Below are 11670 nucleotides of genomic sequence, written 5' to 3'. Positions count from 1 at the left end.
AGTATTAGGTTTAGTCTTGTGATATGGCAGTCAAAAGGTTTATGGCTAAGCAGCTGCTGCAAAAGTGCTCTCAGGTTTTATATTTTGTTTAGCATATTTTTAGATTTTCTAAGACACAATTTGATATTGGATATTTCATGCATTACCCACCATCATTGCACCGTAATACTATTTTATTTTTAAGTCATTCTCTTTATCGTTGCACAACTAGCATTTTCTGTTGTGATAACATATAAAAGTAAAGTGACAGACATATTTTAATATTTTAAAGTCTTTTTTTAACTTGACAGGCTGTGACATACAATGTGACGGATACATGGAAACATTGCATATGCCCTCATCATAGATAGTCCTTTCTTTATCCAGATTAATTCATATTGTATTTATATTCATTTATATTATCCATGCTTGTGCCTGGGTCACAGTGCAGTGCAACCAAGAGGAAATTGTATGCATGGATAGCCATATTATGATTTACATGGCAATTTTCAGTCAAGGAGAGACACCTGTAGCAACAGAGTTGTTTTAGCGGAAACGTGTTAAATACGTATAAATAATTTTACTTACAAAATATATAACATAAATTATATGAGCTCAGTGTTTACAGTTGAACGCATTTTCCTGTTATCACTGAATCTAAGCTGTGTAATAATGTCGTCATCACTCTATATAGCACTCTTGGGTTGTTGCTGAATGAATGTGCCCTCGCATGACTGACGGTAAATTTTTATGAGGTTTTCTTAGTGGTTAAGAAGGTGAGGATATATTTATTTCCTCGGCAGGATTGATGGTCAGTCCACAGCAGCAGCCAGCATCTGTTCACTACTCATCAGCATTCCCGACATGTTTACCATGACAGGAACTAAGCACTTGTGTGAGTTCCTCACTGCAGGGGGAGTCTAATTCAGGACCAGTGACCCACTCCATGTGTGGTGAGTGAGTTTCACTGACTGTTCTGCTCCTGTAACCGCTGTGGGTACAAAAGATGCTCTATTTTACTATATTTAAAGCAAACATATTAAGCAATGTGAATATCATTTCCTTTTACAATGCAGTCAAGATTCCTGAAGTAATTATTGAATGTAATGCAGGCTCTGAGCTATGATCGTTAGTTCTCAATCAGATCCTTTGTAATAATTTGACCGAGTAATAATTAATAGGACGTATATACATTTTAAATATGGATATTAAATCCAGTGTATGCAAAAATGTTTGGAAATTTTCATTTTATTTTATGGGAATAATGCTCGTAAATTTTGGAGAGAAATAATCTGAAATGCCTCTGCCCTGGAAATTATTTCTATTATGCAGTGATTGAAATTATCCCTGCTTGGTCTGTGCAAAATATGTTTGATTTCACTTGTGTGTGTAATTGTGTGGTAGGCCCAAATGTTTTGATTTAGTTGATAGGCTTTGAATGAACTTGCATGGTTAATTGGGTTGACCCCAGTGTTAAAGTAGTCAGTAGGCTTTGAATGAACATGTAAGGTTAATTGTGTTGACCCCAGTGCAGCACTGCTTGCAAATAAAACTTCTGACCGGATAGTGTTTCTCCCTGAGGATTGTGTGTCACGATACCCATCCTTTTTTGGAAACAAGTTTTACTTTCATAAGCTCTTGGCTGACCGCAGAACAGCACACAGAGGGTGAGTAAGGACACCACTGCTCTACTTGTGTGTGTGTGTGTGTGTGTTTGACTTTTTGTGTTCATGTAGATTGTAATGACTTGTTTTTGTTACAGTAGATGTGGCATGTGTCTGCATTTGTCTACTTTCATGCCAATGACAAAAACACACAGTGAGCGGAATCTAACCTAGAAAGACGAGCTGAAATGGAAGCAGCACTACAGTAACTTCCGTGATATGACATATGTGTGTCAAGCACGCCGCTGCGTGGAAGGATATTTATGAAATTGGAAATTGGAAATTGACAGACATTTGATTGGCATACACGATATATGGCACTGGCACACAATGACATAAAATCTCAATTCAAATCGTTTTCCCAGAAGTGGAAAAAAAAGCTTTGGTATGAAAATACACAAGTATTTTATTTTATTTGTTTTATAGAATATATCCCATGATGTGTACTTATGGTTATGAAATGAAGGAAAAATTTAGATTTAATTGAGGTAGCCTACTTACTTCTAACTTACTAATTTTGCCTGAATATATTTTTCTCAAGTAGGCTACCCAAGATATTCTTATGAACAAGATCTAATAGAATTATATTGTGTTTATATTTTGCTTTTTAATTTCAGGAACTCCGGTTGATCTGCGATATTAATATGTGGTGACTTAATTAGTCATGCGTCAACGTGGGGATGGTTAGAGAACACACAGATTAAATGATACAAAAGGTTGTTGACCTTCATAGATTACACATTAAAAAAATCTAACTACACTACTTGGGCCAAAATGAAGGATGCCAATTCCAAGCCGCAAGTTATTTGGAAGGCTTGATAAAAACTTATATTGTCAAACCACATGAAGCCTGGAGAACCACAGACCACAGCTATGTATTTCCAAACCTCCTGAAACTTAAGAAGTCTCAGTGAAGTTATCTTAGCAGAACAAGGGTGTATTACATATTAAAAGTAGTTGAGCAAGTAATTGTGATGTTTGAAATTATTTTGTATTAAAGATTTTTTGCTGAGCAAAGGTATATTAATATATTTTTTTAAGTTTTTCATATTGCTGAGCTTAAGGCGGCACGGATGGTGCAGTGGGTAGCACTGCCACCTCACAGCAAGCAGGTCCTGGGTTCGAATCCCCGTTGGCCGGGGCCTCTCTGTGCGTAGTTTGCATGTTCTCCCTGTGTCTGCGTGGGTTTCCTCCGGGTACTCCGGTTTCCTCCCACAGTCCAAAGACATGCAGGTTAGGCTGATTGGAGAGTCTAAATTCCCCATAGGTATGAGTGTGTGAGTGAATGGTGTGTGTCATGCGATGGACTGGCGACCTGTCCAGGGTGTATTCCTGCTTTTTGGCCAATGTATGCTGGGATAGGCTCCAGCCCCCTGCGACCCTGTTCAGGATAAGTGGGTTCAGATAATGGATGGATGGATGGACATTTTATCACAGAACTGTATTTACCCTTTTCAAATGAAGATTAGTAAACTATGAATGAATATTGCTGAGCTTATGAAAAATATCATCGACAAAAATAAAATCATCCCGTATTTGCGTACATATTAATTGTACAAAAACATTTTTTTAGCTTTTGGCTAGACAGGCCAAAGCTCACAGGAAGGTAACAGTAACACAAATAACCATAAATTACAACAGTGGTATGCAGAAGAGTATCTCTTAAGTGGATAGGCTACAGCAGCAGAAGACCAATAAGTCTAAAGATATAAGTCCAGGAATACCTAATGAAGTGCTCACTGAGTGTATTTAGCTATATAGTCACAACAGATTCCCCAAGGGGGCACATTTCGGGAAAAAATAGGGGCAAAACACAAAAAAACCTTTTGGAGGGCAGTCCTATTCCTGCATGTGCTATTACACCACTTGTCTTGCAGAGGGCATTATCCTCACGTGAAGTATTATGCCCTGTGTCTCCCTGGGGGATATACTGTACAGGAATGGGACATGGTGAGGAAATGTTAGCTTCATTAGCGCAGGGGGGTGGTAACAGCAGTCACAGCAGCAGGGGTCCACAGCTACAGCTGTCAGAGGTCATGGGTCACTTCACAAGTGCATTTCTGCCATTCCAATTTACTGTGGGCTCCTTCCAATTGCTTATATTTCTTGCTTTTATATATTCTTTTCCTTGCTCCTCTACTCCTAGCTCCTCCTATCGGGAGACTGGAAAAGGAAGTGACGACAGGAAAATAAAGAAACCGTGAAATGGGCGAATGGAATGTCCTTCATTCTTCAAACGTCAGTTTGAAAAGAGCTGGATCCATCGGTCGATCATTTACGTATAAATCACGCTTTCGAAAAAACAGCTTCCGCAAAAGATGCACTCATGTTTCCTTGCTCAAAGGCAGGACTTGGAGTTCCTAACTTCAAGTTCTAGCTTAAAAAAATACAAATAAGGGATTAGAATGAGCCCCATGTGTCAGTGCCTGCCTGCTTTCTCACTGACACGTCATTTTTAAAAACACCTTATGCAGTCCTCTAAATTCGATGTGTATTTTACGGTACATGCACTGCATACTTTTGACAAATTCAATATGAATTCATGAAATATGTATATTTAATTCCAGACCTCATTCCTCATTCAGAACAAGTAGGCCTTTTCTTGTATCCCCATTTGCTTACTTTATCAGCATATGCACCGCAATGTCGGGTGTTAGTGCATCTATTGTGGAATTTGTTTTTGTATGTTATATTTTGGAGATACTATATTACAATATTTAGGCACACTGGGCAATGTCTGTCAATTGTCTTTAATGTTGTTTTTCTAGAATGTATTCATTTCAATTATTGTATCAATTGTATTGACATTATGATGTTTATGTTAACATGACATGTTACTCAATCTGAATTATTGAGGTGATTACCCTTGTGCTCTTTCTGACAGTATGGTTTTGATACACTGTGGGTAGAATTTTCTTGGAGGCTTGTGAGAGGTGTTTGACGCATTTTTATAAGTATTGTAAGCGTTCCTTTCTCAGTCTGATGTCATCATGTCAGGTAGCCCATAAGTCTATTTGAGTGGATGCAGTCAAATACTCTGTTATCCTGATGAAGACCCGATGTGGGTTGAAACTGGACCTGAATCGATTACATAATTGTTTTTGATTCAAATATTTTTCTGTGCTGTAATGAGCTTATCTGCTGGAACCTATGGCAAACTCTCAAAAAGTGCGAACCCTGTCTTCTGTTCCTTTTGGTTGGCACAATTTCACCAGGCAAGCTTAATCACGCACAGAGAATTTGAATCGAAAACACTCATGTAATTGACCCAGGTATGGAACTTGAAATGTTGATTCTTCTTGGATTTGTCATCATGATGGGGCTTCACTCCCATTTGTAATTTCTCATGTTTTCAGGAGGGGGCAGCATGAATCCTTTACACAAAATGTAGGTTTCTCAGTTTTATGTTGCTTTTTTAGAGATTTAATTTCATACTTTCAGCATTTCATCTTGTGAAAACAGATTATTTTTTCAGATTAAATTTTATATTGAAATGTCTTCTACATGTTCATGCCTTGACTGGTGCAATCAAATGTTTTAGTTTTCCCAAATTAATGACTGGAAACAACAAACAATAAATCGCAACATAAAACAAAACAATACACCAAATAATCAGTTGTCAAAAGGTTCCTAGACATGTATAGATGTATACTTAGAGAATATATACTTAGTTACAACTATTCTTAGTATATACTTAGTTACAACTATTGTTATGCATTAAGCCATAACTTGATTGATGTCATGGCTACTATAAGCGAGGGTTGCCAAACCATCAATCAATCTATTTTTATTTGTATAGAGCCTTTGTCACAAAGCAGCTTTTCAGAGAAACCGGTCCCCAAGAGTATGCCAAGGGCAACATGGCAAGGAAAAACTCCTTGCCTAACAGGAAGAAACCTTGAGCAGGGCCTGACTCATCTGCCACCAGTTGACATCGGTTTGTTGAAAGAATGGTTTTAAAAAGAAAAACAGATGAATAAAAGTAAATGTCCAATTAAAAAGTCGAAGCATTACATTACATTACATTACATTATTGGCATTTGGCAGACGCTCTTATCCAGAGCGACGTACGACAAAGTGCATACCCATAACCAGGGATAAGTTCGCTGAAAGACCCTAGAGGTAAGTACAATTTCAACTGCTACCTGTACAACAAAGATAAGGACAAGGGCCATTTTTTTTTTATTTTTTTTTTTTTTTTTGAACAAACAAACAAACAGAGCAAAAGTCACCAAAGTTAACTATCCAAACACTGCTTACCTAGCCAACTAAAATACTGATACACAAGTCACAACAATTAAGGTTCACAGGGAGGTAGGGAGGGATGGGGAGAGGTGCTGTTTGAAGAGGTGTGTCTTCAGCTTGCGCTTGAAGGTGGGGAGGGATTCTATAGTTCTGACCTCAACGGGGAGTTTGTTCCACCACCGTGGAGCCAGAACAGACAGTAGTCGTGAGCGTGAGGTGGAGGTTCTGAGAGGGGGAGGTGCCAAGCGGCCTGTGGAGGCTGAACGAAGAGGTCTGGCAGGGGTGTAGGGTCTGATGATTTTTTGCAGATAAGCTGGGGAAGACCCTTTAACTGCTTGGAAGGCTAGCACCAATGTTTTGAATTTGATGCGAGCCATGACAGGCAGCCAGTGGAGGGAAGTAAGCAGGGGGGTGACGTGTGAGTATTTGGGAAGGTTGAAGACCAGACGAGCTGCTGCATTCTGGATGAGTTGGAGGGGTCTGATGGCAGACGCTGGGAGGCCAGCCAAGAGGGAATTGCAGTAGTCCAGGCGGGACAGAACCATTGCTTGGACCAGGAGCTGGGTCGAGTAGGGGGTGAGAAAGGGGCGGATTCTCCGTATGTTGTATAGGAAGAACCTGCAAGACCGGGTCACCGCCGCAATGTTCTCGGAAAGGGACAGTCTGCTGTCCATCACCACGCCGAGGTTCCTTGCACTGGGTGACGGCGTGAGTGTGGTATCCCCGAGGGAAATGGAGAGATCCAGATGGGGAGAGGTATTAGCAGGGATGAATATCATTTCAATTTTACCTGGGTTGAGCTTTAGATGGTGGTTGTCCATCCAGCTCTGGATGTCCCTCAGGCAAGCAGAGATACGGGCTGAAACCTGCGTATCAGACGGCGGGAACGAGACGAAGAGTTGGGTATCGTCCGCATAGCAGTGGTAGGATAGCCCATGTGCAGTGATCACAGGGCCAAGGGAGCGAGTGTAGAGAGAAAAAAGAAGCGGGCCAAGGACTGAGCCCTGGGGAACTCCTGTGGCGAGGGGCCGAGGTGTCGATACCGAACCAGCCCAGGCAACCTGGAAGGAGCGACCAGAGAGGTAGGACTCAATCCAGTCCAGGGCTGTGCCACAGATGCCCGTTGCTGACAGGGCAGACAGGAGGATGGAGTGATCCACAGTGTCGAAGGCAGCAGAGAGATCTAGAAGAATGAGGACAGAGGAGAGGGAGGCTGCTCGTGCGGCATGAAGTGACTCACTGACGGAGAGGAGCGCAGTCTCTGTCGAGTGGCCCGATCTGAAGCCAGACTGATGGGGGTCTAGCAGGTTGTTGTTAGAAAAGAAGGAAGAAAGTTGAGTAGAAGCGGCTCGTTCTATAGTTTTAGAAAGGAAAGGAAGAAGAGATACCGGGCGGTAGTTCTGGATGATGGAGGGATCCAGGGTAGGCTTTTTTAGCAGCGGAGTGATGTGGGCCCTCTTGGAGGATGCCGGAAAACAGCCGGAAGACAGGGAGGAGTTGACAAGGGAGGTGACAAATGGGAGAATGTCAGGTGTGATAGTTTGGAGAAGAGAAGAGGGGATAGGGTCAAGGGCACAGGTTGTAGGGTGGTGGCAGAGCAGGAGTTGAGAAACATCAGAGTCTGTAAGGGGGGAGAAAGTGGAAAAGGAAGGGATGGGCCTAGAGGGGGGGAAGGGCACATTGAGGGGGGCGGCGGTTGTAAAGGATCTGCGGATGACTGCGACCTTCTCATCGAAGAAATCAGCAAAGTCATCAGCAGCGAAGGAGGACTGAGGAGGAGGAGGCGGTGCGTTGAGGAGAGAGGAGAAAATGGAGAAAAGTTTCCGGGGGTTAGAAGCAGAGTTCTGAATTTGCGTTTGATAGTATTTTGCTTTGGCGGCAGTGACATCGGAAGAGAATGCCGCCAGGAGAGACTGGTAAGTCATGAGGTCGGAAGCGTCTCTGGATTTCCCCCACTTCCTCTCCGCTGCGCGGAGGCTGGCCCTGGAGGTACGGAGGGTGTCAGATATCCAAGGACTGGGAGGGGATGTGCGAGGTGGCTTTGAGACAGGGGGACAGAGAGAGTCAAAGGCGGAGGAGAGAGATGAAAGGAGGGTGGCAGATGCAGAGTCAGCGGGGAGTTTGGAGAAGGATTCGAGAGGGGGGAGTGAGGCGGTGACGGTGCTGGCAAAGGAAGAGGGTGAGAGGGAGCGGAGGTTACGGCGGGCTGAGGAAGTGTGGGAGGGAGGAGGGAGAGGAGGATGGGGAGGAAGAGGGAGGGAGAATGAGATGAAGTGGTGATCAGATGTATGCAGAGGGGTAACCGTGAAATTGGAGCATGAGCAGTTCCTTACAAAGACAAGGTCTAGGACATTGCCCGCCTTGTGGGTTGGAGGAGAGTGTTGCAGGGAGAGGCCGAAGGAGTGGATTAGCGGTAGGAAGGCAGCAGACTGGGAGGCTTCTAGGTGGATGTTGAAGTCTCCAAGGAGAATCAGTGGGGTGCCATCCTCAGGGAAGGAGCTGAGAAGGGTGTCTAGCTCATCAAGGAAGTTTCCCAGGGGCCCTGGAGGACGGTAGATAACTGCAATGAAAAGGTTAGTAGGGTAGGATACTGCAACAGAATGGAATTCAAAAGTGGATATGGACAGGTCAGAGAGGGGGAGAACAGAGAATTTCCACGAGGGGGAAATTAAAAGACCAGTACCACCGCCACGGCCGGAAGGCCAGGGAGTGTGCGAGAAGGAGAAGGAGGATGAGAGGGCAGCGGGAGTGGCGGTGTTGTCAGGTGTGATCCAGGTCTCAGTTAGGGCAAGGAATTGTAGGGACTGGAGGGAGGCATACGCAGGGATGAAGTCAGCCTTCCGAGTGGCAGACTGGCAGTTCCATAGTCCCCCTGTGACAGCAAAGTCCTCACAGGGGGTCAGCGGGGGATAGCTGAGGTTTGAGGGGTTCCGACGCCGTGGAGGCCCACGTCGCAGGGGGGGTCTTCGAGGGAGAGAGCAGACTGGGATGGGGAGAAACATAACATCACAAACGGGGACGGAGCGACGCTAGCGTCGCTCTGACACGCCTATTTAAATGGCCTACAATTGCTCACAAGCAATACCAAATCAAAGCTAATCTACTGATAAATTCCACAGCTATTTAAGTTACTTAAGACAAATGTTCAATCACTCTACAGGTATGCAACCAGTAGAAGTGATTAACAGGTAATAGACAAACAACCTGGCTCAAGCCCTAACCCTTGCTGTTCAAATGAGCAATTTTAAAAAATCTACGTTACCGCGTCAAGAGGAAAACCCGCAGCGATACTAAACACCTGGTCAGAATGATGCACTTACTGGCTAAGGACAACTTTCGCCAGTCTAATATACGCTAGCGTCGCTCTGACACGCCTATTTAAATGGCCTACAATTGCTCACAAGCAATACCAAATCAAAGCTTGGCCAATCAAACCAAATCAAACCAAATCGAAGCAGAGATGAGATAGAGAGATGGCAGGAACACCAATGGGTGGCGCTCTCAGGCCAGGGGCCAGGCTTGCTGCTACAGCTGAATCACCAGTAGCAGGAGGGGGGTGCACAGCTAGTCTTGTACAACTTGGGATGGAGCTCTGCACAGGAAAAGTTGGGTGAGTCGGGCAGGTGCCCAGAGCGGGGAGAAGAAGAAAGTACAATTGTTAGGGGGTTCAGATGGTACTTGGTCAAGGAGGAGAGAGAGAGGTGCCTGCGTACAAGGAGAACCCCGGCAGAATAAGGCTATGGCAGCATAGCTAAGGGAAACAGAAGCAGTGGCCAACACAGCCATGGGGGCAGGCTTGAGACAGTCACCACCAGACCATGACTGGTTCGGCTTAACACAACACTACCAACAATGATCCACTGACAGCACTGACCGCTAAGTCCACCAGAGACTCTATAGTTTATGCTAGCCACCCACTCCTGCCTCTCAAGTATAGGACAGACTAAAGAGATACTTTTTTTAGCCTAGCTTTAAATAAGGTGATAGTATCTGCACCCCGAACATGAGCAGGAAATGTGTTCCACAGGAAAGGAGCACGATAAGAAAAGGCCACCTATGATAATTTGAGTTATTCTAGGAATAACAAGGAGGCCTGCACCCTGCGAACGGAGTATTCGTGAGGGAGTATAAGGATGAAGTAAATTGTTTAAGTAGAGAGGGGCAAGCCCATGTAAGGCTTTAAAAGTAGTATCTTGTAATCTATTCAGAATTTTACTGACAACCAGTGAAGTGAAGCTAACACTGGGCTGATGTGCTGAAATCTCCTTGTTCTAGTAAGAATATGAGCTGCTGCATTTTGAATTAGTTGGAGCCCTTTCAGAGAGGAAGTTGCACGTCGAGACAAAAGAACATTGCGGTAATCTAATCTTGAGGTAGCAAAAGCATGGACAAGCTTTTCTGTATCATTTAGGGACAGTATCTTCTGAATTTTGGAAATATTCCTCAAGTGATAAAAAGCAACCCAAGAGATGTTTTTGATATGTGTATGAAATGCAAGATCTGAATCAAAAGTAACACCAAGATCTTTGATGACGCACTTGTACTTGGGTTTGATCTGCACTTCGATATACGGCGCTCTGGATTAGAGCGTCTGCTAAATGCCTTGTAATGTAATGTAATGTAATGTAAAAGCATTTGAAGTGATTGAAATTCCATCAATGTTTGGCATATCATCAGATTTACTTTTCAGGGACTTTGGCCCCACTACCATTATTTCTGTCTTATCTGAGTTTAGCAAAAGTTGTGAAATGTTTCATCCATTTCTTTTAATCTTTAGACAACTTCCTCCTCCTTTGACTAATAGATACAACTGTGTGTCATCAGCATAGCAGTGGAAGTTAATGCCATGTTTGCAAATAACTTGTCCCAGGGGAAGCATATATAGAGAGAAAATCAAAGGGCCCAAGCACAGACGCTTGTGGTACTCCGTATCTAACCCTGGACTGATAAGAGGAGTCATTGTTAAAATGCCCAAATTGATATCGTTCTGATCTAAACCAAGAGAGAGCCTGTCCATGGAGGCCTACAAGATTTTTGAGTTGAGTGCTGCACTTAAATCTCGAAGCACAAGTGCAGACACTTTTTTCCAAAGTGACTTACAGTTGATTAGACTATCTAGGAGACAGTCCGCCCCCGGTGCAATGCAGGGTTAAGAGCCCAACAGCTGTGCAGATCTTATTGTGGCTACACTGGGGATTGAACATTGAACCACCGACCTTGCGGGTCCTAGTCATGTACCTTAACCACTATGCTACAGGCCACCCACTCCCTAAGTGGGGAGTGCAGTTTAGATGCACCAACAAAGTCCCTTGGGCTCAAAACAAGGCAAAGTTCAAACAAAACTTCCCCCAAAAGCAATACAAGATACACATTTATTATAAAAACATATAAAACAAAAATAAAACGACAAACAGTAATAGGTGTTGGACAGGGTACAGACCAGGCCAAAGTAGGGCTCGCAGAAGACCGCAACACCTGGTCTAAAACAAACAGTGATTATTAATCCCTTGAAAACAAAAATACGAGTTCTCCACAGGGTTCCTTCTCTGACCTAAAACGTCACCAAGAACTGCACAAAAGGAACGTAAACACTGCCTGTCCAAACACCATTCAAAAAGCCTGAATGCATGGACAGCCACAGAGGCCCAAGAGGTGAACACCAGATGGAACAGATGGCTAGGGAAAGAATATTGAACATATCAGCACAAGGATTGTATAATACATTCTTGCAAGCTTTATGCGACTCAGAAGATAGTTTGTGATCAGAAATTTCTGTGTCTGT

Source organism: Conger conger, chromosome 12 (genome assembly GCF_963514075.1).
Source record: "Conger conger chromosome 12, fConCon1.1, whole genome shotgun sequence".
Taxonomy (NCBI): Eukaryota; Metazoa; Chordata; class Actinopteri; order Anguilliformes; family Congridae; genus Conger; species Conger conger.
Note: the sequence above shows the minus strand (reverse complement) of the source record.